Source organism: Ambystoma mexicanum, chromosome 2p (assembly GCF_040938575.1).
Source record: "Ambystoma mexicanum isolate Mex_15411 chromosome 2p, UKY_AmexF1_1, whole genome shotgun sequence".
Taxonomy (NCBI): domain Eukaryota; kingdom Metazoa; phylum Chordata; class Amphibia; order Caudata; family Ambystomatidae; genus Ambystoma; species Ambystoma mexicanum.
Window position 1 is genome coordinate 959,981,857 of NC_090923.1, and position 27,745 is coordinate 960,009,601.

At 47.3% G+C, this 27,745-nt stretch overlaps 1 protein-coding gene across 1 annotated transcript in view; it reads right to left on the minus strand.

Moving 5' to 3' along the window:
- ATG2A (autophagy related 2A) overlaps nucleotides 1-27,745 on the minus strand; it is a 2,105,371-nt gene that overhangs the window by 1,709,698 nt on the left and 367,928 nt on the right. The gene's annotated exons all lie outside the window — the stretch shown is intronic.

The following is a 27,745-nucleotide window of genomic DNA, read 5'->3' on the forward strand; positions in this document are numbered from 1 at the left end:
CCACAGCAGCTCACGTCCTCATCGCTCGCCTGCTGGCCAAGCCCCCCCATTCACGAGTCTTAATGTCTTTTCAAACAATTCAATGTGGACCACCCTCTACCAGGTTCACTGTACTCAACACACTGTTCCTTTGGGAATTTAGACTTTGCCCCTTTTCATCGACATCCATCCGTCATGTTCACTCTTGCCAATCTCACAGTTCCTTTTACTTTCTTACAATATGGGATTCACTTCCCTTATTCACAATCATCTGCCGGTCAAAGACCTTTGACTGTACAAAGGATTTTACTAGACCCCCGTAGGACCACTTTGACCCTCTTCTAGCCTTTACCAAGTCCTTGTGGTAATGGTAGTTTCAACAATCCGGTAATCGCCCAGAGTTTCTCGAGTGAGCACTTACGTGGTGCCTGGTTCATCTGCAGCTAGCTTTCACCTCCTTTTCATCAATCACGCGTTATGCTTTCAAAGTTAAATTGGCCATTCGCTACTTTTCGTTCAACACAGTTCGGTTTCTTATCGACTCTCCTCTCGACTCACCGGCTGTGATGAACCGCTTGACTTTCTTCCTCTTTGGAGTCAAGTTTGGCACCATGGAGATACACGTCTCTCTCCAGCTCGGTTATCAGCTGAGGAGGGTCTTGTGTACCGTTGACATCTGCTACGACACACGTTGGCTATTGTTTGCAGTCTTACGATTCCTTCTGCAGAGGTTTCACAGGCCTTGGTCGGAAAGGGCAAGGTTGCTTCTTTCCTTGTCACCCTCTCGGTATGCGCTGTCTATCTCCTCCTCTTGAACTGCCATGCCTGGATAGCTGTCTCATCGTGCGGTCTGCCTTGCTCGTAGTGTGCTCTCGTGCTCCGCCCTTTATCCCTGTGGGAAAGGGCTGTCCGGTGTGTGTGATTCAGGTAAATCGCCTGACTTTCCCTGACCCTTGTGTTGGGACACGTCAGGTAAAGGGCTCTGGTGTTTGTCCATCGTCTTTTATGATGTGCGAACGTTTTAGAGTCGGAAAAGGGGGGAGGGCAGTGTTTCAGAATATCCTACGTGGTAGGAGGGGGAAAAGGTGTTGAAAGAAGGGGGATACCGTATCTCACCCCTTGGTGTCCCCCTTCCACTCCCCGAGGACCCCCCCATCCAGGCGATCCTCCTTCACTGGTCAACCCCCAGGATGACCGATCCCAGGGACTAGTCAGGGAGTCACCATCCGGTTTCTCACATACCCTTCCTCCATGCGATGTAGCCACATTTGTTTCACATGGGAACCGGGAAAGAACATCTACATTTCCCTGGTCTTTTCCTTTTCGGTGTTCCACAATGAAACAATAGGGTTGTAGGTCTAGAAACAATTGCATGACCCGAGGGTTGGAGTCTTTGCGTTGGCTAATCCAAACTAGGGGTGAGTGATTTGTGGCGAGTTTGAATTTTCGTCCTAATAGGTAGTATCTAAGATGGATTATGGCCCACTTGATGGCCAGGGACTCTAGTTCCAACACAGAGTAATTTTTTTCACATGGAAACAGTTTACGGCTGGTGAATAATATGGGGTGTTCAAATCAATCGCAAACCTGGGACAGGACTGCTCCTAACCCTGTAAGGGAGGCATCCTTTTCTAAGACCAATTCTTTGGAGAAGCCGACTACCTTTAGGATCGTCCGTTTCAAGGTGTTACAGCATATCTCATGCTCGTCATTCCAATGAAGTTTGGCATTCTTAGGTTTATCGGTTAGCTGGGCTGTTTTATCCCAAAAGTTGGGTATAAACCTACGGTAATACCCTATTAAACTGAGAAAATCTCTCAGGTCTCTCTTGGTCTTGGGGGTTGGTGTATCTAAGACAGCTTTTACCTTGTCATGTTGGGGCTGTACATTCCCATTCCCTACAAAGAGGCCTAAGAATTTTATGGCCGACTAGGCCAATCTGCACTTAGCTGGATTTGCAGTAAGGCAAGCATTTCTGAGGACTTTTAAAGATGGAAGAGATTGTCTTCCCAGGTTTTACTATAAATGACGATATTGTCAATGTAAGCTCCAAAGAAGTAGGGTTGTAAAATTTGATCCATGAGGCGTTGGGAAGTGGCTGGCACGCCGTGTAAGCCGAAAGGCAGGACTTTAAATAGAAATAGTCCTAGAACACGTTTTTTTCTTCATCTGGCACATATGCAGGGACTTGCCAGTACCCTTTTGTTAAATCTAGAGTAGACAGAAAGGTAGCTGCTCTGAGTTTATCAATTAGGTCATCGATGCGAGGCATGGGACATGCATCGAAGTCCGCGATGGCATTAACTTGATGGAAATCTATACAGAATCTCCAATAACGGACAGGTTTAGTGACCAACACGATAAGATGGTTCAATAATATTGGCTTTCAACATTTTGTTGACTTCCTCAATCACTATCCGTTTACGGGCTTCTGCGAGTCGATATGGTTTTAAGAGAACACCTAAAGAAAGGTAAAGTGCTTCGGACATAGTGGTATGTGTCTTTTACTCATCCTGGTTTTTCTCAGAATACATTGGGAAATTAGACTACTACATCTTTTAAATCTTCTTGTTGTTGGACAGATAGCTCAGGAGGAATTCATTCAAAGTTATTTACCTCTTCAGGAACCAGACAGGCTAGTACTGTGGCATGGGTGGCTGACAGGTTCTCTTTCCATTCTTTCAAGAGATTGACGTGATACAGGTGGGTCTTCTGCTTTCTGTCCGATTGGGCTACTTTAGAAGTGCAGGTTCCCACTCGTTCTACTATCTCAAAGCCTGTGCCATTTGGATACAAGTTTGGTTTCTGAGTTTGGTAAGAGGACTAGTACTTTTTGTCCTATGGAGAATGATATAAAATTTACCTTTTTATCATAAGCGGTTTTACTATTCCTCCCTGGCTACCACGACTATCCCCCTCACCACTACTACTCATCAGCAACCCGACCTACTCTTCTCCCACCACTACTATTCATAAACCATTCATTCACCCAGTACCAGCCTTCTCACAGTTGCCCCTTACTCTAGCCTCACTACAGACTTGGCTCACATTCGCACACTCTCACATTGCACAACCACCAAATACTCCTGAACCAATAACTCACCTTTTCCAACCCTCTCTTCCATGATCCGCTGCTCCTTCCTCCCCTCCTGCTGGTCTCTTTGCCACCCTCAACCTCCATGGTTGACCTTACCTAGTACACCCACACCTTCCCGTTTCCGGTCTCTCCTTAAGTATCCCTCCTTTCTCAGGGATTGGTTTGCTTCCCCTAGCCAATTTGGTTTGCTTTACCTGCCCCGGGTCATGTGCGTGTGAAGGGACTCTTTCCAAAGGGGCTTATAACCCACCAACTGGTTCTGTGGCCATTCAGTGTGTAATGACGGTGTCTTGAATCTCTGGCAACTAGTCATATTTTGGGGGACCATATCCCCACTGTTGTTGCAAAGTCTCAGTTTTGGCCCTGGTGTAACCCCCTCCAGGGCGCCCACCCATGACAGAGCAGTGTCTGGGATGACCACGTACGCTTGTGGTTCCTACTTGTGTCTCTCGCTCGGTTTCTCATCCTGCGGGTGTCTCTGCACTGGTTTGTTTTGGCATGCAAGTCTCTCATCAGGACTCCAGGTTCTCTGTGGGTGTTGTTCTTGCTGCTCGGTCAGCCTAATAGTGTGCCGTTGCGTTGGATCTGAAATCAGAAGAGAAATACTGGCAAGCAACTGATTTGCAAGGCATGGTAGGAGACAGGGTTCTGCATGTATACATATGGGCAAAAGGAACAAAAGAACTGTTCTGCTTATGTTCTACTGAGCACCAATGTCCCCGAGTACCCCCATCATCTTCCTCCCCCAGGAAGAGGGGCGATGTGTAAATAATTTTGCCTGAAGTGATACGTTTCCTATGCTCTAGCACTGTTTAATTACCTTGTTCACATTGGGATTATTTTTCAAACTATACTCTAGATGGTCAAACTTAATGCAGTGTGTCAGTGTTGGCTTTTGTTTTAGATTATTTTACTTTTAAGTTAAAATGTCTACTTACCTTTTTTCTTCCTATCCCTTGTGTTAATGCAGTTTTTGTACTACCTTCTGTTGAGAGCACTACAACCACTAACCCTAATGGAAAGGCAACACCTGACAAGAAAGGGAAGCCAAGCCTCTCTTAAGGTAGTTAACATGGACAGAGTGTCAAGACTTAACTATTAGGTAGGTTTAGCAGGCTGACACAAAAAGGTACAATTAATCCATGCATAGATCTCTAGAAAATGCACAACACTGATATCTTGAAAAATATATACTTCAAGTCACACATACAACTATCAGGTAAAATTAGTACTTGGGTATAATATACACAATTAAAAAATACCAAGCAGAAAATTACTCTCCTAACCCCTATGTCTATCTATAGACCCACTATTGATGTAGACACCAACATAAAATAACAGGAGGGTGGATAGAACCAGGGAGCCACACAAACCAGCTAGTAGAGCGCCCTAAGGACCGGCACAATTCTGTACAGTGACACAACCCAACCCTAGTATATGAGAAAGGCCCTGCACCTGATGGTCAGCGCCCAAAACATTTAATCTGAGAAAAAGGGAAACCAACAATGTTGCATTCAAGACAGGAAAAATATGCTAAAAATCCCCAAGGCCTATTACAGTACTCTGCATTCATTTGGACCACCAATGGTGTAATAAAGTTAATTCAAATGTACACTTTATAATAAAACACCACCCTTTAGGGTAGGAAACCCTTTCAAACCCAAGATAAATATGGTAAAGAATCAGAGCACTTTAGCAACAGTTACCGTAGTCATACATTTAAGGGAAAAATATTTACAGTTACCAAGGTCAGACACAATATAAAAAATACACTCACCTTGAAGAAATGAGAGCATGACTTTAATAATGAATTGGAAATCCACGTTAAGTACTAAAAAAATAAAACTTGGTGCATAGCTCACCAAACTCCTAGGGGTTGCAGGAAAAATGTCCAGGGAAAGGCAAGTACCCCGGTGTCAATTTCATAGAATTACAGAGCAGGTTCAAAGTTCCACTGGAAGTAATGGGAGAAGAGTCAATGGGATTTTCGCTTTAGTGGAGGTAAGTCAGTTTAGCCCCAAAGGTGCAGATTCTGCACCAAGCAACCCCAGGGAAGACCAGAGAGGACCCCAAAGAAATGTACCAGAGGTCAAAAGATTGACCCAGTGCACCAGCTGAACATGCAGCAGAGCAGGAGGACCCCCAATTGAAACCTGAGGGAAATGTGATAAAGGCTCTGCTCCAAAGAATCTCTACCCCAGACACTTGAGTGCTTCCCAGATAAATCACCCACCCCATGTGAAGCCAAAACTAAAGTACAGCTGCCATCAACCTACTCCCTACAACCTGCATAAGGTGACAGAAATCACCCGAGAGCCGAAAAGTGAGCTCGAGAGGCACTCTAGGGGCTGGGCATCTCATGAGCAAGTCAGTACCATATGCATTATGTAAAGTAATTCTGGAGAAGTTCGCAAAAATTAAATCAGAGATACAAAAAACAAGGGAAAAACCAAACCGTTGAGGAGCGGGAGGAGGGTAGTTCAATAAAATGGTCCCTTGGGATATGTGAATCGCTGAAAAAAATAACAGACTGATTATGATCAATGGTTTGTTCCCTGTTTAAGAGTGGAGGAAAAAAAATAGCAACCGTTTTAATGAACAGGGAACTGTTAAGGCAGTTTCTGAACAACCTCTGAGGCATTTACAATAACTGTCCATAATGGGGGCTAATCCACCTAACAAGAAAGGAAAACAAAACCACTCTTAAAAGGTAAGCAATGAGGACAGAGCAACATGGCTGAACTCTCAGGTGGGGCTAAGCAGTCTTAAACCGGGAACAAACCTTTGATCATAATACGTTTTTTCACCAGCGATTTGCATTTTCCAAGGGACGCCAGAATGGCTAACCCAAACATAAAACGTGTTTGTGCGGTCAGCCTCAATTGAAATATTTAAGGCTGCCTCACAACTCCAAAGCAAAAACCAAATATGCATTCCCATCACTGCAGCAAATAAGATCGACAATTTAGACCAGCTTTCCCTATGTACTTCGGACTTCTGCAGGGTTTTCATCACAAGCAGTAGGTCTAGGAAAGCATAAAACCAAACTTGTATGAGGATTGCCCTTCTTTGGTGCTCATTCTACTGACTGCAGAAAAAGTGTGTTTTTTTTTATCCTGCTGTTAAGGTAGTTTTTGTACCATCCTCTGTTGAGGATGCTACAACCACCAACTCTAGGGAGTTGGCCAATAGACCTGACGAGAAAGGGAAGCCAAACTTCTGAGTGTAGGTAACGTGGTAAGAGCAACAACACTCAGGTATGGGAAGTAGCTCGAAACAGGGGCACTCCATTTAGTACCACAAGTATTCTCTGTTGTAACTCCAGCAAAGTTACCTGCCACACCATGGCCCCTATGATATATGATATGGCATTTATAGAGTGCCTGTACACAAGTGTTTCAAGGCGCGACGCAGCAAGGTGGGGGCAGTGGGAAGATAGAGACAACGATCCTACTAGGCCAATTGCATTCGACCTGGGCCCGAGATCAGAGGGTGGCAGCTAACCAGTGCAGTTTCAGCCAGGAGTTCGGGAGAGGAGGGGAGAAAGCAGAAGCAAAGAGGAAGGTTTTGAGGTGCTTCCAGAACCGGAGATGGTTCTCCTCAAGTTTTAGGGAGGCAGGTCCAGAGGGAGGCCCCAGGCACAGAAAGATCTACCACCAACTCGTTGCTTGGCGAAGCGACAGACCCTGAGGGAGTTGGAAGCAGATGAGCGAAGAGCTTGAGAAGGAAGACATTTAGGAAGAGAGAGTTGAAGATATTGAGGCCCCAGAAAGCCTTGTGGACAATGCAGAGGGTTTTGAACTTAATCCTCACAGCCACTGGGAGCCAGTGCAGAGCTTTCAGTCCTGGAGAGATACGATCCCTGGGCTCGAGTCCAAGGACAAGTCTCGCAGTCCTGTTCTGGATGAGTTGCAGAGGGCGGAGAGTAGAAGCAGGCAGAAGAGGCTGTTGCAGTAGTCCAGTCTAGAGCGAACCAGAGCTCTGGAGACAGTGAGCTTCTGGGGGAAGGAGAGGAAAGGAAGAATACCTCTGAGGAGGTGCAGCTGATAGTGTGACTTCTTAGAGACGTCAGGGATGAGAAGAGAGAAGGGGAGTGTGGAGTCGAAGATGACCCTGATGTTTTTAGCCTCGCAGGTAGGAGCAGGAAGAGGGCCAAGAGAGGCCGGCCAAAGAGACAGGAAGGAGAATCTCGGTCTTACTGGCATTGAGGCAGAGATCATTGGCGGTACACCACTCCTTGATAGCAGACAGTCAGAGACGGGGAGGAGGTGGCCGAGGGTAGCCTGAAAATGAGTGGAGAGTCATCCGCATAGCACTGAAAGTTGGGGCAGAGAGCAGCAATGCGGTGGGCAAGAAGTGCCAGGTATTGGTTGAACAGCCAGGGAGCGAGGTTAAAAACCTGGGGGACACCCGAGGTAGAGATAGAGATGGAGATAGAGGAGAGGAGAGGAAGAACCCAAGTTGGACCTGGGAGGGTCGATCAGAGAGGAAAGAAGTCAGCCACGCCAGGGCCTGACTGGTGATACCCAGGTTATCACCGAGACCGTTAAGCAGGATAGCATGGTTGACCGTGTCAAAGGCAGAAGAGAGATCAAGTAAGATGAGGACACGGAGTGTTGGAATGAAGGTTGGAGAGCAGGTCTTCACGGATGTTCAGGAGAGCAGTTTTCGTGCTTCTGGCAGCTCTGGAGCCAGACTGATGGTCACGAAAACAACCAACAGATTCAGTGTGAAGATTAAGCTGGGAGATGGCCAGCTTTACCAAGAGTTGGCCTAGGAATGGAGTGATGGAGATTGGGTGATAGTCCAGGAGTTTGCCGACAATTATAAGGTTGTTGTGGGAAGATGCCTTCCTTGAAAAATACTTGGACCAGAAAGTTGACTGCTACCATGTGTTCTTGAAAACTGCTTTGGACCTTGTCTCTCCACTCAGGCTAAATAAAAATGGTCAGATCACTGTAAAAACCTGCTGTTGATAGCCCTACTGTGAAAAGTCTACTTAAGATCACGAGGCGAGCAGAGCGAACATTTTGTAAATTTGGTCTCTTAGAACATAAGCAGGAATGGGCCTCGGCTCACACCCAGTACAGGTCAGTTTTATTAGCCTCTAAGGAGGAGCTATACAACAGAATCTCCTTGGCTGCGCATTCTTGAAAAAGGACACGCCTCATTCATAGGTGCTCCTGCTTCCCTTGACTGGGGTAATGAGCTCAGATTACTTTGAACACAACATTCTTAAGATCTGGCATACTATTGAGACTAAGTTCCCAGTTCAATGGTCCCATGAGGTCTCCTCCAATCTTGCAGGACCCTTGAGAACTGTACAGAATTCTATCCCTCAGTTCTCATTTCACCCCATATCCACCAAGGAAGTGGAAAACATTCTTCGAGAGCTTAAAACCACAAATTGTGCAAGTGACATGGCAAAATTATTCAGTAATGCTCTGTGCCAGGCAATTACTGCAATTATAAACAAGACCTTTTCCACAGGTCTCATACCAAGCTCGCTGAAAGGCTGTTAGAAATAGTAGACAAAAGGTGCTTAGTTGCAACCACAGCACTTTGTCAACACTAACAATATGTTAGGGGTCTACTAGTCGGGCTTTCGCCCTGTGCACAGCACAGATCTCCATGCTGGACTTTCAGTCAAGTATACGCGACATACTAGACTGTTAGGGAGAATTCTCTTATAAGGCTAATTTCCCAAACCTAGTGAGTCCCCAGCAGCTTTGCTGGATTTTTGGGGTTTGTTTTTTTCTCCTGCTAAGAGCGAGACTCTTTTACTCCCACTCTTAGGCATGATTCGAGGTATGACTTTGACTTGTTATGTGCTTATGGGCTATGGGGTTCCTTTTTACTCCATAGGGTATCATCTGTTTTTCTGTATGTGTGGTACACAGCACCCTCAGTGCAGTAACACAGGGGTATCACAGTGACCCCCCCAAACAGACTCCATACCCTGGGACTGACTACTTTCTCCCAGGGCATGTAAAGTCACCACTGGCTTTACTATTCCAAAATTGTGAACAGAACCAGTACAAACTATCATATTGTGGAAGTACTGGTAAGGGGTAATTCGATTGCCCCTGGGTCTGTTTTCAAGGGGGCACTGTCCCGTCCCCACTCGTCGAGTTTCTGGCTGGTGGCAGTGTTTACCACGCAAAATATTCCACCGGAATATTCTCTATGGGATTTTCCCATTCATTTTAAACGCAACACTTTTTGGTGCAATGTTAAAGATACCGCTGGTTTATTTATTTATTAAATCACTGGTTGGGTTTTTTGCCAGAACTCTATTCTAAAATGGCGTTTGTGTCCGTATCTAACTCCGACCAAGGTTGAGCCCTTTGTTCCACTATTTTGGCGGGCTTCTCCACAGAAGCCCTCCAAGTGGAGAAGCCCTCCAAGTGGTGCCACTCTGTCGGGGTTCCACAGGAAGGATGGAGGGGGAAATTGGCACCATGGAATGCGTTGCCTTAGCAACCCAAGTCGCACTCTACTCTGATTGGCCCAGTGGTGAGCCGCCCGGCTCACCACTTGGCATGTGTGATTGACAGCTAGGCTGATGAAGGGGGGGGTTTCTGCATAAAAGCAGGGCCTTTGGGACTGGATCTTCAGAAGTCGCCACAGGACCTAAGAATCCAAAGAGGGATGAAGCTGAGCCATCTGCAACGATGACACCGCCGGTGAAGCCCTGCTGCTGCTACCTCACCACTTTCCCGACGACAAGAGAAGATCTTCTGCTGGACGAGTCTTCTTCCTCTGAGCTGGTGGGACCAACCAGTTCACCCTTTTCGCCTTCCAAAGACGGCCCTTCGTCGAATCACCCGTGCCAAGCACCCCGGCGGCCGGATAGCCAAGCTCACCACTTTTGACCGTGAATAAAAGGACTGCACCTTTTAATCGGGAACTCCGCGGCTGGTTTCATCCCTGTGCAGTGCAACGACTCCACGTCCCCTCCTCGACGAGATCCTCTCTTCCCCTGGTCGGAACAACGAACTGCAACCACTGCCAGGAACAACTGCCCCTGCTGGAGCTTCCTTTCTCTTTAAGGTACTGTGTCCTGCCTGGCCTCCCTTTCTACAGATTGCTAAAGGTGACCCTTAAATCCTTGGCTTCTGTACTGGGTTGGCCCCAGACCTCTAACTATATCTTTTGAATCACCCCAACCTCTTTTGAACCCTCTGCAAAGACTTTCACTGCACTTTAAAACGTGTGATCCTGGGCACATTTCGCTTTGCTCCATTTAAAGTGGGCACGGCCTATGAACTTTGGCTCTACAGTATAACCTGCCTTTCTCCCTCTTGCTCTGAACTCTTAAGTGTTGGAAACTGTTTTATTTTATGCTCTGCCTTTTCTCTCCCTTTTTAACCTAAACTATTGGAGTGCCATCTAGGTTAAGCGCTCACTTCTGTCTTAACAAATAGTTGTGCTTTAACCCTGACTTGTCTGATAGTTATCAAGAGAGGTGTATATACTTACTGGACTGTGTTTTAGATTACTTTTCATTGAGAGTGCTAGTGTATTACCTAAAGTGTGTTTTAAATAAATATATACTTTTTATACAAAGCTCTGGTCAGTGTTTGTTTGCTCTACTGTGTTTTGGCCCTATTGTGTATACTCTGCATACTGCCCTACTCTTCTTGAGAGAAGTCTGACTGCTCAGCCACAGCTACCAGGTAAATCTGGGTGGTGCAGACTGCTACCAATTGGGTTTACTGCTGCTCCTGTAGTCTTAATCTTTTTGCAGTGTTCCCCAAGGGAACTGCACAGGATTCTGCCTAACATAGACGAAGGCAAGGCCAGGCTGCTGATGTTTTTAGATCTTTTGGCTGCTTTCGGTGTGTTGAACCATGAGATACTGATGTTGCGTCTTGCCTCAGATCTTAACCTTTGCCAACTAGCTTTTAGCTGGCTTAATTCTTTTCTGCAAGGTCCATCTGCCTCAGTAGTGCTGGGCCAGTTCTCATCGAAGGCTTATTCGATCATCCAAGGAGTTCCCTCAGGGGGCAGGTTTGTCTCCATTGCTATTCAACCTTTACATCAGACCCCTCCATGATCTCTTGTATAACAAAAAAAATAATTTTCAAAACTGCGCATACAATATTATATAATAGGGAAAAGAGAATTAACCAATTGTAAACCTTAGCCAAAGGCATCCAAAAATGTGTGAAACACATTAGATTCATACATTTCAAGGGAAGAATAATTACAGAGTCACTAGAAATAGTCACAATGTTACACTTACAGTCCCATGGAAGAAATGCGATTAAAAAGTCCGTTTTAGGAGAGTTCCAGGTAAATTCAAAGTTCCATTTAAATGATTGGGAGAGTTAAAGGGCCATACAATTTAGGGGAGGCAAGTCTGTTTGCCCCACAAGTGTGGATTCTGTTCTGGGCAATCCCAAGGAAGGTTGCAGGAGACAGCAAAGAAGTGTTTGAGGCCAGAAGATAGACCCATGCCCCAGAGGAAGAAGCAGCAAACCAGTACTCCCTGTAATATAACTTTATGGAAAATGCAGTAAAGACTTGCCTCCAAGGAATCTCTACCATGGACCAGGAAAACATCTGGAGGGGAATATCTTCAATAAATCGCCCATCCTAGGAACCACTGGTAAGCACTCAAGTTGGAAGTTTCGCAGAGTGAAACAACCCAGTAAGCAAACAGCTCTTTCCCACAGGTGCGATTTGCAGGTCCTCTTGGACTTGAACCATGGGCCAATGAAGGCCCCAAAAGTCAAATAAATAAAGCATCTTCCCAGGACCACTGACGTCAAGCAAGGCATAATAAATCTGGGAAGAAAGACTCCAGGAACCAGTAAAATGTCTCTCAGGAGCATTGATAACAGAAGAAGACAGCAGCAGGGCAGCAAACAGTCCCAAGATGGAGACAATGGCTGGTGGCAAACTAAAAGAGGGGCTTGTATCCGCCTTAACAAGGCTCGAGTACTGGCATTGTCACACGGTGATAATACTTTCATGAGTACACTTTTTCTAGATTCTTCTCAGCTCCGACATAGCCTTATGCATCTTCCCAGGATTCTTACAAGAAAGCCAGGAGATTGGCATCGGTACCCAGTAGTGTTGGTGCTGGCAGGAAAGTTGAGGGGGGCCTGGCTTGGTCCCTCCATATTCTAGCCAAAGTGATGGATTACTGCTCAGCAGATTTGGGGTAGTTGGCTGTCTGCTATTGGACAGTCTTTACCTGTTTGAATGGTTCAGGTCCTTACATCTGGTGGGCTAACTTGGCTTGAATTTAGGAAACGAGAAAAGGGTCTGGTACCGTTTTTCAGTCTACCATATGGACAAATCCTGGTGGACAACAACAAGTATTATAGAGAGTCTCTGTATTAGATTAATAGTGAAGCATACGCTAGTGCCAGAGCAATCTCCATGTGCTAGGTTCACATGCTGTTGAGAATTTTTAACAAGTTAACTGAACTTAGAATATAGACAAGCTAGTACCCTTTCATCTTGGATTACAGATCATCTCTAGTCATGGCCTACAGGTATCATTCCAAACTCCTAATCTCCTCCCTTATTTTCTCCCGCCTCTTCTACTGCTCCTCTCTCCTCTTTGGACTCCCCGTCTCTCACCTAACTCCCCTAAAATCCATCTACCACTCCTCAATCCGTACTCTAGGTCTCCTCGGCCCTCAATACTCTATTTCTTCCTCTCCCTCTCAACTTTGCTTGCTTCCCTTCCTCTCACAACTGAAATTTCAATTCCTCTGTCTTGTCTTCAAATCTCTCCATGACCTGTCGGACCTTTCCTCCCTCCTCTCATTTTACTCCTCCTGCTCTCTCCACTCAGCAAACCTCTACCTCCACACTGTACCCCCAAGCCCCATGTGCCTCCTCACGCTTCCACTCCTTCCAACTCTTGGCCCCCCCTACACTGGAACTCTCTCCCGCTCTCCATCCGCTCCACCCCTACCTACTCATCCTTCCGCCACTCCCTGAAAGCCCAACTTCTTCACTCCCCCCCCACAACTTCCTTTCCCTACCACTCCCCTCCCCTCCTACCCCCCCCTTTCCCTCCATCCTCTCTCCTTACCCTCTGACCTTAAATTGGTAACAAATACTACTTAAGGGCAATGAGGACACCAGATCACTCCCCCATCCCCTCCCCTCCCCTCCCTCAAATTCTACACCGTAACTCCCTTCACCTACCCCTCCTCTACCTTCCCCCACGCTCTCCCTCACCCTGTAAATAGTTCTACTTATTGTTCTAATGACCTGTTCATGTTTGTAAATATGGTCCTCTCACTTCTGTACCTGTTATATTGTAAAGCACTTTGGCTTAAAGAGCTATATAAATTCAATAAACATAAGCAAAAATCTTTAGGCCAAAGGGGTTTTAAATTGAGTGCCAGTTGTAACCAGTCCAGGACTGCAGTAAAACCAGCTTGTAAGCTGAGGTGTTATTGACTGCTACCAATCAGTGGATGTTCAGGTCACAATTCAGCAGTAAGTTCAAAGGCCAACGTTAATATAGATTTCCAAACTCAACCATGGATGTGGATTTTGGGAGGCCAACCTAGTATTGTGAACAGGAAAGACACTGAAGTTCAGCCAAACCCAATTAAGGTAGGTAGCCGAGCAGTAAGGCTTAGACTCAGAAGGTCTTACAATCTCAATAATAATTCCTCACGATTTGTTGCAGCAGAGAGAATCCCACCTGGGATCCAGAGTCCTTGACTCAGTGTACCCAATGGGCTACGCCCTAGGGAATCCCTTGTGGAAAATGAAACCTGATGTTGAGGCTTGAACAAGTTGTTCTGTAGTTCAATTGAGTAATGGATCTTGTAGTCCAAGAGATGGATCTTGTAGTTCAAGAGGCAAAAGGAGGAATGTGCTGTAATCAATAACTCTTTGTGGATCTTGCAGGAGTTCCCCAAGAAGAGCAATAGCAAGGGAATGAAGGGGAATGGAAAGAAAGCGAGAGGAGGACTGAACAGAGCTGATAACCGCGAGGTGCAAAAGATACAGAGCAGAAAGAAAAAGGAAGACAGAAGGTGGAGAGGGAAACCGGAACAGAGCTGGATTGCGAGGAGCCGAAGTACAGCAGAGAAGATGAGACCGCTAGGAACAGGAGTGCAGTCAGGAGTAGACAAGGACGATAAAGAGGTACAGAAAAGTATTTGCACGGATAAGGATAGCTGCGTGAGAGAAAGAGCACAACCATCTCTAGACTAAACAGAATTACATGCCAAAGGAGCAAGTAGCACAGGGCTGATTAGGACAAGCTGCAGCAAACAAATGCTAGGCAGCATAAACGTAGCAACGGCCCGGCTTGGCTATTTCCATGACAGATATAGTTGTTGGAAATCAGGAACCATCTTGAAAAACACGAAGGTTAACTGGCTCTATGAATTGCATGTAGTAGTTACCATCTTGAGTGATGTTTAAATTGAAGTGGATGGTACTTTCTCCATAAGGAGTGAGCAGTTTGTTTCCTAACATTATGCCCCTCCCGTGGAGTCAGATGCCCAGGTTTCCAGGGGTGAGAACAATGGAATCTTGTCATAAGTCTGGATGCAAAAACCTGAGAGGCTGGTTCCCATAGTTAAAGGTGCATAGTTTTTTCCAATCTACGCGATATTGCAGTCTGCCCAAGAAATACTGTGCGGTCGGATACATGAGCCTTGAGTTATGAAAAATGCAAGACTGGATGTATCTTCTTCCATAAAGAAGGGAGTTGAATTTGATAGGCCACTGTACCTACAGCTTTCATGACTTTAAAGGGACCGAAGTATTTAGGAGACAATTTAGAAGGAATCGGTCTTTTGGGTAAAAACCGTGATGATATCCATACCAAATCCACCGTTTTGAAATTAGGTTATGGTGACCTATTGTCTGCAAGGTTTAGATCTTTCTCTTGCTGCTCTCAAGGCTTGAAGGGCTGTGGTATGTCCTTTTTGAATATCTCTTACCAGTTCATCCACTGAAGGCACCTTGGGGAATGGGGAAGAAGACCGTGGTTAAGATCGAAAGATGATAACCATAGGTACACAAGAATGAGTTTTTACCAGTGGCAGACTGAATGGAATTGCTGTATGCGAATTCTGCGTATGGTAGTAAAGAACTCCAGTTGTCTTGTGCTGCTGATATGAAGCATCTTCAATACTGTTCTAATGATTGGTTCAGTCTCTCCATTTGTCGATTAGACTGTGGGTGGAATCCAGATGTGAGAGCCCTTTGTATTCCCATGGTCTTATACAAATATTTCAAAAAAGATTAAGTATATTGAGGACCACGGTCTGATAGGATAGTCTTAGGAAGACCATGCAATCTGAAGACTGTGTGTAGAAAACAAGTGGCTATTTGGGCTGCGGTGGGTACTTTAGTCATGGGAATGAAATGTGCCATTTTAGTCATAGAATCAATGGTCACCATAATTACAGTGTTGTCAGAGGAAGGCTGTAAGTCCACGGTGAAATCAGTGGAGATGTGTTCCCATGGTTGGGAGGGTAGAGGTAGATGGACTAACTTACCTAATGGGGCCTTGCGAAGGGTTTTTGTCTGAAGGCATGTTACACATGAAGAGATGTAATCTCGAATGTTGATTGCAACTTTTGGCCACCAGAAATGTTGAGAGATTAGTTCTCGAGTGGTCAGAATCCCTCTGTGACCTGCAGATGTATGGGCGCGGCATAGTCGCAGTATCTCCTTTTGTAAAAGAGTTGGAATGTATAACTGATGTTCATGAAACAAGACTGATGTTCACGAAACAAGAGTGTCTTCTTGTAATTTGTACTTGATTACATCATTCCTTTTAGATTTCGACAATGTTTGGCTTTGCTGCTTTACGGACTGTAAAAGATAATTGACAAAGAAGAGAGGTTTGAGGAAACATCTTTTAGGAATGTGCTTGTTTGTTTCTTCTCCAGTACTCCTGTATAGAGCATCTGCCAATTGGTTGGCTGAATTAAATGGGCCCATCTAGCCTGACAACTGTTTTGACATTCAAGGTTTTGTAAAATCTTGAGATTTTGGTGATCTGTTCTGATGGTGATAGGGTATTGTGACCCCTGTAATAAATGTCTCCACTCTTGACATGCTTTATTAATGGCCAAAGGTTCTTATCCTAACACAGTGTAGTTGTTTTCGGAAGAGGACAAAGTCTTTTGTTATAGGATGTTCAATACCAGTAAAAAAGATACTTGTTTGAGAACCGCCTCAATGGCAGAATTTGAGGCGTCCGTTTCCAGAATAAAGGGTTTCCTTTGATTTGGTAATTGAAGAATAGGTGTTGATGAGAAGGCTCTCTGTGTGGAATCTAAAATTAAATTCAGAACATTGGAAGACATTTAAGGCAGAAAAAGGGGCCTTTGCATTTAAGGCGCCCCATCTGTAGAACAATCTGCCAGACTAGTTGCGTAATCTTGGGTGCTTTGTAAAGTTCAAGGCTCTTAAAACCTTCCTTTTTATCTGAGACATTAAGGCACACTTTCCTCTTCTCTTACGCTGCTTCTGCTGTCTATGCTTAGTCAGCTACGAGTAGCCTCTATTCTCTTGGCCCACGACTCTCACCTGTTGCGTAGGCCTCTGTCGCCTCCTTCTATTTTTTGTCGTCTCCGCATTCATGCCTGCGGGTCTATAGCGCGCTATATAAATATCCTGTAATGTAATTAAGCTATCGTAGCTGTCTTGAGCCCTTTTGGTCCACATGTATCTTTTACTTTTTTTCAACATATTCTTGAGGGGTTTGATCTTACAGGAAAAGAATGAATTTCCTATAGAAATTTGCAAATCCTATAAAAAGTTGAATTTCCTTGTCATTTTGTATTATCTGCCAGTTCATAAGGGTCTTGACTTTGGTGGGGTACATAACTGAAGTTTCTGCAGAAAGGATGAATCCCAGATATGGTATTGATGGCTGATGAAAATGAACATTTTTCAATTTTGGCAAATAGGTGGGGTTTTCTTAAACGTTTTAATACTTCTGCAACAGGATGTTGATGTTCCTCTCGAGACATTGAATAGATGAGAATGTCTTCCAAGTACACCACCGAGGAATGTAATAAGAGAATCGAAAAAATATGGTCTACAAATCTTTGGAAAACAGAAGGAGCGTTTGCTAAGCCAAATAGCATTACGCGATACTCGTAGTGGCCGAATGGTGTGTGAAAGGCCGTCTTACACTCCTTGCCTTTACGGATTCCGACCAAGTGGTAAGCGCCCCTCAGATCCAGCTTAGAGAAGATAGAAGCCCCCTTCACTGCTTCCAGAATGTCCTGAAAGAGGGGCAATGAGTACCGATCCTTGAAGTTTATCTTATTAAGACCTGTGTCGTCAATACACGGTCGTAGTTCTTTACAATCCTTCTTAGGAATGAAGAAAAGGGAAGTCCCTGCTGGGGATTTAGACTCAGCAATGAGACCGTGCTGTAATTTGGTTTGTGATTAAGTACGAAGTGCTTCCTTCTCGGGTTCGGAGAGCGTATACATACGGCCAAAAGGTATCTGTGAATTAGGGAGCAATTCAATTGCAAAGTCGTCCTCTCGATGATGGGGGTAGATCTTTGAATTACTTATTGGAGAACACATCAAGGTATTTCTGATGACATTCTGGCAGTAGATGTATATTAGAGATGGTATTATTTGGGTTCTTTTGACTTTTTATTTGAGTAAGTATACCAACAGCTCCATGTTGAAGACATGATTATGAACAAAGTTCAAATCCCAGAAGAATTGTGTCTGCAGTCCAATTTATGAAAGGCTTGTGTCTTCGTAACCATGGAAATCCCAATATAAAGGGATAGTGTGCGGCTTTCAAGTCAAAACTTCATTTTTCTGAATGTGAAGCAATGGACAATCACTTTGAGGTTTGTTCACAGATTGGTCCTGAAGTTAAGGCAGTGCCATCCACACCTTCTACAGGTATGCAAAGAACTTCTTAAATTGGGGAATACCATGCTGTTTGGCCCATTTAACACCCATAAAGAGTCCTCCTGCGGTGCAGTCAATAAGAGTAGGTATAGCCATCAGTGTTGTGTCAGAAAAGGAAAAAGATGTCTGTATGACAACTATATGATTTGGTTCGTGAATCAATCTAGGGAACTTTTCAGAAGGGACCTATCCGTAGTTCCCTTTACGGATCGGGAGTGTAGTTTCCCTAACACCTTGAAGGAGTGAGCGGACTGTCTTTAAGAACATGCGTCTTAGATCCGCAATACATACAGAGACCTAAGTTTCTTCTGCAGTTTCGTTCCTCTAGCGTTAATGGTCCTCAGGCTGTTCCTAGTTGCATGGGTTCTCCTTCTTCGGCATGTTTTGGCATTTTAGAATTTTCAACTCTTTCAGGGTTTCGAAAAGACTTGTTCTTTTCTTGTTTTCTTTCCTGAAATCTGTAGTCCAGTTGAAGCACTAATTGTGAGGACATGGAATCCTAGGTACCCTGTCTTTAAGGTCATCATTTAGTCCTCTGCGAAATATAGTGAGAAAAGCATTGTCTGGCCATGCTGTTTCTGATGCCAATTGCTTAATATAGTTGCCAATTGGGTTATATAGTTTAGAAGGAACAAGTTATTTACCTGTAACTATAGTTCTCCAGCATGGGTCTGGCATGGATTCACTTGCTCATGAATATTCCCAGCCGTCAGGCTGGGAATCCTCGGTAAAAGAAAAACTATTTCACTTTCACTTACAAACTTTATTTCTGCTTTAAACCAATCATTGTCCTCTGGGCCACACTGCCCCCATCTAATGATAGTCCTCTCCCTAAGCCCCTCTCCTGGCAGCCATCTTCAGATTTGGTAAGCACGTATGACCAAGAAGGGCCGTAGAGGGTTAAGGAGGGAGGGTTCGCATGTGAATCCATTCAGACCAATGCTGGAGAACAATAGTTACAGGTAAGTAACTTGTTTCTTCTCCAGAATGGGGTCTGGCATGGATTCACATGCTCATTAATAACTAACACATAGCAGTACATACATTACACAATCATGAGAGGTGGCAAGGCTCAACAGAAGCAATGAACAAGTTACTCTCTTACCTGGTAGCTTTCTTTCGATGGGATGGTCCGACGACATATTCCATATCTATGACATTAATCACCACAGCGTTGCTGCTTTGGAAAATCTTTCACGTCTGCGTCCTGCGTCAATGACATCGATACGCTGTCCTCGAGGGCCTCCGTCGAGCCGACGTCACCGGATGTTATAAGTAGAACGCATGATGCCCGTAGCCTCAGTTGTAGTTTTTTCCCCAGAACGTGTGGGACCAATCTTCTGCCAGTAGGACCACAGAAAGCCTTGCGGAAACGTAAGCTGCAATTGCATAAAAAATTCTGTAGCGGGGAAGGCAGGGAGGGAGCGATATGGAATACGTCATCGGACCATCCCATCGAAAGAATGTTACCAGGTAAGAGAGTAACTTGTTCTTCGAGAGGATTGGGTCCTCCGACATATTCCATAGCTATGACAGACTCCCAAAGCAGTACCAACGTAAGGAGGTGGGAAAAGAATTTAGAATATACAAATTTAGAATGCCCAATCAAATTGCAGAGTAAAGGACCGCCTTGCCAAAGGCCAGATCCTGCCCATGGATAGAATCTAGGGAGTACTGACGTACAAAAGTATGGATCGAAGCCTAAGTGGCTGCATCACAGATGTTACTAATAGGAACACCCCTCTGCAGGGCAGTAGAGGCAGCCATACCCCTAGTCGAATGGGCCCGTAAGCCTACAGGAGGGTCCTTACCAGCCAGGCGGTATCATTCAGAAATTGCCAAGATAATCCATCTAGCCAAAGTCTGCTTAGTCACAGCTTGTCCCAAACGCCTTCCAGCGTAACCAATAAAGAGCTGATCGTCCACTCTGACCCGGGACATGCGTGAAATGTAGAAACTTAAAGCTCTCCTAGGATCTAACCTATGGAGCCTCTCCTCCTCCTTACCAGGATAAAATACCGGAAGAACAAACTTCTGGCTTAAATGAAATTCCGACACCACCTTCGGAAGAAAGGAAGGACGAACCTGAAGGACAAGCCTGTCCTTATGAAACACAGTGAAGGGTGGTGTTACGCTCACCTGTCTCCCACAGAGGCGTCGTCGATCTGAACTGGACAGCTGCGGTCTCCACCAATGTGACGCGTAGGGCCGAGATTACAGACTGGACTGGCCCACCTAACTTCGTTTGCTTGGCCCGTAGGAATATTCTTCTGCAAATGGAGAAAGGGAATTAACCACCCGTGAAGTTGAGCGTAAATCCCCCCACCCCCGCTGTTCTCCCCACTATCACCTTTGATGTCCCCTCTTATAGTCTCACCTGATGGTTTGAAAAGATGAGCTCTCCATCCTGCACTGAGCGCAGGGGCGCGTAGATAACCAGTTGCTTCACTGGCTCGAAGGAATTGGTGAGTTCCAGAACAATATTGACTCCGAGATTCCCGGCAAGACGCCATAAGTATGTAGTTCGTAAGAGTTCAAATGCCTGACTTTCACTCTTGTCTGATTCCTTGCAGGCTGCAGCTTGACCCTAGTGAAGAGTTCCTTGTGGCAACCGGTAATATTCTGGTAAGGATTTGTACTATCCAACACAGTTCGATAAAATAATGTCAATATGTAACCTGTTGCTTTCTCCCTTATTCAGGCGTTGAGAGAAAGTATGAAGTCTCGGGGAATAATACCTCCGGCGGTAAAATCAGGTAAGTCTATTGTGGTGAGGAGGGTTCCCCTTGCTAATCCCTTTGTTTCACCTTGCTGTCCTTTTGTTTCCCCTTAGGGGCCGGGGTTCGGCGAAGATGCAGTGGAAGCTGCGCCGACCCGTGAAGAGGAATAGTACCCCCGGTGGTAAAATCAGGTAAGTCTATGGGGGGTAACTAATATTCCTCTGTGTATTCCCTTGGCTCACCTTGCTGTTCTTGTCTTCTACTTAGGTGCCGGAGTGCGGCAGGAACATGCAGGAGGATGCGGTGGAATGTGAAGATGCTGCGAAGGCCGGTGAGTCGAGTGCGGCGCTGCAGCAGGCGAGGCGACGCGCATAAAATAACTTCTTTCTTCCAGCTCGAAGGCGCGATGGATCGGGAATTCAGGTAAGGATCAAAGGTATTGCTCTTGTTCTAACCTTTTCTCCTTCTTTCTCCCTTTTTCTAGGAGCTCCAAACTCGAGGCGGGCGTGGCATATGGATGGATGCAGACTTGCAGGCACGGTGAGCGTTATGCTGCTGGATGCAGAATAACGCGAAGCGTGTGCTGCTCTTCGGGCGTGGTTTAAATAGCCTCCAAAGTAGTCCCAGGTAAGTATTCCTCCCCAGCCCCACCCGAGTAAAAAAAGTAGTCCTTAGGTAAAGTAGTCCCTTCCAAGCCTCTTTTGGCTTGGAGCTCTTGCAGCGTGGCCTGCATCAGGTAAGTTTTAATCTATGAGGACTGACTCTCCATATGAGCCTGGCGCCATAGGTGCCAGGACTGCAACCAAATAGCCCCTAGCGGGGGTTGTTGGGCTTGGCGGGGATAACTTGATGCCTGCTTCCGGGGTTGCTGGACTTGGTCTGGGTCCCCGGGGGTAGGCATCATGACAGGTGGCTTAACTGAAAGTGCCTGTAACTCACTCACTCTGCGAGCGGAAGTGACCTCAACTAAAAATACAGTTTTAAGGGTCGACAGTCTCAAAAGGACAAGAATGTAAAGGCTCAAATGGAGCACCCATGAGAAACTGGAGAACAAGGTTCAAATCCCAACCGTGCACTGATGGAGGGAACACATTAGTGAGCCCTTTCAGAAACTGCGAAATTAAAGGAATTTTAAAATAACACTGCTCAGACGAGCACTTAAATATGGACAGCGCCGCCTGGTAACCTTTAATGGTACCCACTTGCAAGCCCCTGTAGGCTAAAGAAAGCAAAAAAAGACAGAACTACAGGAATGTCACATGAAAAAGGATCCACATTCTGAACCCTGCACCAGTCGCAGAAATGTCTCCAACGGCAACGGTACAGGGACTTAGTTGCCGGTCGTCTGGCCGAAAACAACACCTCCATCACGTCTTCAGGGAGGTCCCAATCCTTATACCTCAACCTTTCAGAAGCCAAGCGTGAAGGTTGAGGGATCTGACCTCTGGATGGAGAACCTGACCCCCCTCCTGTGAGAGCAGATAGTCTCGGTAGGGAAGACGACGTGGAGGTCAGATGGACAAGTCGAGAAGGTCCGGGTACCACGTCCTCCTGGCCCATGCCGGAGCAATGAGGATCAACCGGGAAACAAACTCTGTAACCTCCGCAGCACTTGCAGGATGACGGTGACTGGATGGAACGCGTACAGCAGTGGGAACGACCACTCCACCACGAACGTGTCTCCTAAGGCTCCTCTTGGAGGAAATTCCCGCGAGCAGAACCTTTCGCACTTCCGGTTGACAGTGGAGGCGAAGAGATCCACTTGAGGGGTCCCCCAAAGGGCGAAGATCTCCAGGAGAATCTCCTGAGCCAAATCCCACTCGTGAGAGATCGCGCTCTGCCTGCTCAGAGCGTCTGTCGTCTCGTTTTCGTCTCCGGCCAGATGAACTGCCGAGATCGAAAATCCCAGCTGGATGGCCCAGAACCTGAGCTGCATTGCCTCCCTGCACAGAGGTAGTGACCCTGCCCCCCCCTTTTTGTTGAGGTAGTGCATGGCCACTATGTTGTCCATCAGAATCAGGACATTCTTTCCTTGCACAGTTGGCAGGAAAGCCTTCAGGGCAAGCCTGACAGCCCTCAGCTCCAACAGATTGATATGGAGTTTGGACTCTGACAGAGACCAACGACCGCTGACTGTCAGCTCGTTGGCATGAGCTCCCCATCCTGTGAAGGACGCGTCCGTCACAATCGTCACCTCCGGCCAGGGCAGCCAAAACGGAGCCCCCCTCATCAGGTCTTCGACGGCCCACCACAGAAGGTTCTGGGCGACCGAGGGCAGCACCTGAACGAGGTCCGACATGCTGCCGGAGAACTGTGACCACTGGAGCTTGAGAGCCCGTTGCAAAGATCTCATCCACAACCTGGCCTCTGGCACCAGAAGAATGCAGGATGCCATGAGGCCCAGCAACCTCAAGAACTCAAACGCTGGGAGACTCCATCTGCTGAATGTGGTGAGCCCTCACCTGGGGAGGGAAACACTGCCCCAGGGACGTGTCGAGCACTGCTCCGATGTACTGGAGCCGCTGAGTTGGCATCAAGTGAGACTTCTTTAATTTGAGGGAGAAGCCCAGCTTGTGAAGGGAGTGGCAGGTGACGGACAGATGATCCAGGACTTGCTCGGGAGAGCGCGCCCTGATCAACCAATCGTCCAGGTAGGGGTAGACGTGAATCCCCCCTTTCCTGAGATGCGCTGCCACAACCACCACGAGCTTGGTGAAAACCCTCAGGGCGGAGGTCAATCCGAACAGCAGGACCCGAAACTGAAAGTGCGAGTCGCCAACCGCGAACCTCGGGTACTTCTAGTGCTTTGGATGGATCGGCACATGAAAATAAGCGTCCTTGAGGTCGAGAGACACCAACCAGTCCTGAAGTTGAAGGGCCTGGAGGACTTGAGAAAGAGTAACCATCTTGAACTTGTCCTTCCTGAGGAGCTTGTTCAAACCGCGCAAGTCCATGACAGGTCTCAATCCTCTGTCTTTCTTCGAAATCAAAAAATAAGGGGAATACCATCCCTTGTTCCTCTCCGCTGCAGGCACCAGTTCTATGGCGCCTTTCTCCAGCAGGGATTGAATTTCCTGCGCAAGGAGCGGATCCGGACTCTTCAAAGAGAGATTCCCTGGTGGATTGTCGTGAGGCCTCTGCCGTAAAGGAAGATAGTAGCCGTGGGCTATGATCTCCAGAACCCACATATCTGAAGTAATGGCATGCCATTCTACCAGATACTGCGCCAGCCTTCCCCCAACTGGAGAAGCATGGGCCTAATGACTGAGCTGAAGCGGCTGCTGCAGTGCCTGAGGGCAAAGAGGCAACTGCATGCGCGGCCTTGGCACCTCGAGTACCTTGTTTTCCACCTCTGGCACTCCTACAGTTGCCCCTTTGACTTGCAGCTCCTCTCGATTTACTAAAGGACGAGTAATATCGAAAGGAACCTCCCCTCCATTGCAGCCCCCTAGGACGAAAAGGCGGAGGTTGGCGGACTGCAGCGCCCAACGACTTCGCTACAGCTTTGGAGGTCTGCAACCTCTCAAGACTCACGTCAGCCTTGCTGCCAAAAAGATGTACACCATCAAAGGCATGTTGAGGAGGCGGGCCTGCACATCAGGAGCAAAACCCGACTTCCGCAACCACGCAAACCTGCGTAATACGGTGCTCGCCGCCATGGACCAGCTGACGCAATCAACCATGTCCAGACCCGACTGAACTGATTCACACATGGCATCCATGCCATCCTGCACGATAGCAAGGAAACCATCCCGTTCCTCCCGTTCGGGCATATGATCAGCTGCTAAGGAAATGCAGTTCCAAAGAGTGTGCGTGAAACGAGACAAGGCACAAACTGAGTTGGCAGCCTGAAGCGCCATACCCCCAGAAGAAAACACCTTCGCCCAGCCGTCAAAACATTTGTCGTCCGCATCAGGAGGGATGGTAGGATACGACGCCTGCTTTGCGGGTGCTGTAGCCGCCTGCACCACCAAACTCTCCGGAGTAGGGTGCGTTGTCAAGTAGCCGGGGTCGCCACTGGCTGGGCGATATTTCTTCGGCAAGGAGTTGCTCACTGCCGGGAGACACTCCTGAGAAGTCCAAGCCGCAGCCACCCTTCTCTGCAAGGCCATATGGAATGGCAGCACCGGGTCAGTTGGAGGACCTTGGTCCAAGGTATCAGTCAGGTCATCCTGCTGAAAATCCCCAGGGGGGGGGGGGGGGGGGCAGACCAACCCAGGTATTCAGTGACCCTCGAAATGAGGCGCCAATATGAAGATTCGGCATTGTGCCAGGCTCCGGCCTACCAAACTCCACCTCCGGAGAGGTGTCTAGACCACTGGCGTTGTGCAGCGACTGACACAGGTCCTCGAGTTGACTGACCAGAAACAATGTCATCAGGAACCAATACAGGAACCTCACCTTCCTCCGACCCCGCATCCACCTCAAAAATATAATCCAGAGGCTGGAAAGAGGGTACAGAAAAAGGCACAAAGACATGTTTAGCCTTAGCCATCGCCTTTCTGGGGGGTGCCACCGTGCCACGGGGTACCTCCGACAAGGCTGCCTCGAAAGGCGTTGAGGGCATCGACGGAATGGGCGTCGATGTTGAGCGCGGCGCCGATAGCTTCAACGGCGTTGACACAGGCCTCGAGGGCGGAGCCCCGAGCGTGTCTCTTGACAGCCTGGGCACCAATGTTTTCCTCGGAGGCGGGGCCTCGAGAGAGTCCGTCGACGACCTTGGCACTGCCGGCGTCGATGTCTTCTTCGAAGACTTCACAGAGTCTAACGGTCTCGATGGCGTCGAGGACCTGGAACGGGCATGCCTTGAGCGACCAGCCTTGTCCGACCGGGACCTCGAAGGCACCTGGTGGTCGCGACGACTGCTCGCGCCCGAAGGCGGACGAGCGGTGTCTCTAGCGCGGCCTCGACCGGTGTCCTCAAATGGCGCAGCCGGACCGGAGCCCTGCGATTGAAAAATCGCCAAGATCTCCTTTCGGAACGAAACCCATTTCTCAGGAGTGGAATGCTTGTTGGGACAAGCTACCCACCGACGAGTGAAGTCCTCGGAAGAGGACGGGGAAGGCGACCCGTGACGGCGCTTCCTGGAGTGCCTCAAAGAGGCAGAGGAATGGCGGGACCGACTCCCAGACCGAGAACCCCTGGACTGACGACGACGATGCAGAGAGTCGGCCCTCGAATGGTTCGTTGAAAGACCAGTGGAACGCGACTTCCGGGGCTTGGCCACCTTACTGACCGACAGCAGCTTCTTACGCTCCCGCAAGGCCTTCGAAGTCAGCGACTGGCAGTCGACACAGTCGTCCGTATCATGGTCCTCCCTGAGGCACCAGAGGCAAGCGTCGTGCGTATCCGTCAGGGATATCTTGGACCCGCACACCCAACTCTTCTTAAACCCGAACCGCGGGGTGGAAGAAGCCAAAGACATCATATTCGATAGCAATGAAGAAACAGGTTCGAAGAACCGAAAGAACAGGATTCAGTAGAATCGAGGCGTGCCGAGATCTCCGAAGCGAGCACGTTCGCGGAAAAAACGGAACTGAGGCTACAGGCGTTGTGCGTCCTACTTATAACATCCAGTGACATCGGCTCGACGGAGGCCCTCGCAGGACAGCGTATCGATGTCATCGACGCAGGACGCCAAAAGATTTTCCGAAGCAGCACAGCTGTGGTGATTACTCTCATAGATATGGAATACGTCGGAGGACCCAAACCCCTCGAACAACTTTTACCTCTGGAACAGACTCACCTTAAGCAAACAGGTTGCGTAGCACTGCTTGGCTGACTCTGGACTCCTCCCTGGAATCCTTGTCGACGCAGTAGAATTTCGTGAAGTTGTGTGTGGACCTCCACGTAGCCGCCATGCAGATGGTTGTCGCAGCGATCGCTCTGGTGGAGTGGGCTCTTGGACAGCCAGGCAGCGGTCAGTTCGCCAACCGATGACAGTGCATGATGCAGCCAGAGAGCTACATTGAGCTGGAAGCCTTGGACCCATTTTGGATGGAGGACATTTTCATTTGACTTTATGACCACGTACAAGCACCTTTAGTTTTTTGGACAGGTAGGGTATTCCCTTTAGTGATAGGGAAAATAAGGCCTTATACTTTTATTTCATTAAAAACCTGAATAATGACTGAGTGTCTGACTCCTTCCGACACGCCACAATTCACTCTTGTATTCAGATGGATAATACACAGTAGAAAGACTTGAGAGCAACACTATAATAGTTCCCAAATACTTGGTATGTCCAGTCCTGAGATGGATTGGAGCTTAGTGCCCTAAAGTCATTAGTTCGAAAATATATACTTTACAGGTAGGTTTACGAAAGTTCAGGTAAGTAATTCTCTCAATCTCACTATACTAGGGAAGGCCAAGGAAGGAATCCTTTACTTAACCACCACCGATCAAAGTCATGAAAGAGAGAGAGGTATAGGACTTTACACACATGTAACCCATGTTAACTTACCCCTCTCCAAAGACCACTTCAAAGGTTCTAGATTCCGTTGGGGACACCTTCTACTGTGTTTGGTACGGTCGAGGAAGGCCCATGGGTCACGGTGCAGATTTAGTTTAGGTTGGTTGTGGAATCTGTATTACGAGTCGAAGCACTCTCCAGCTGAACACCCTTGAGATGAAAGAAGACTTCTGTGGAGCAGGTGACATCCAGGGAGCGAAGATGGGTTGCAGCAGGAGTCACCATTAATAGGCAGTCACAGGCTATCTTTGGTTGGTGAACAAAGCAGCAGACCCTGCACAGCTTCCGTTGGTAATAGAAGGCTGAAAATACAGGAGCAGGCGCCTCGTAGCACAAGATTAAGATCCTCTATGTTCCAAGAATGCACTTGGAACGACAGGTGGCCCAGAAGGCAGCTGATCAGTCCACTGGAGGGGTCCAGAGACATTTCCCAATGCTCAGCAGGCACGGATCCTCAAGCAGTGGTCAAGAGCGGTTGTTCCCACCGGTCCAGGGCGTTCTTGAGATCAGGACAGAGGATCAGAGGTTTAGCAGGACTTGGCTGGAGCCGATGCTGATCAGCTGCAATGGTTATCCTCATGTC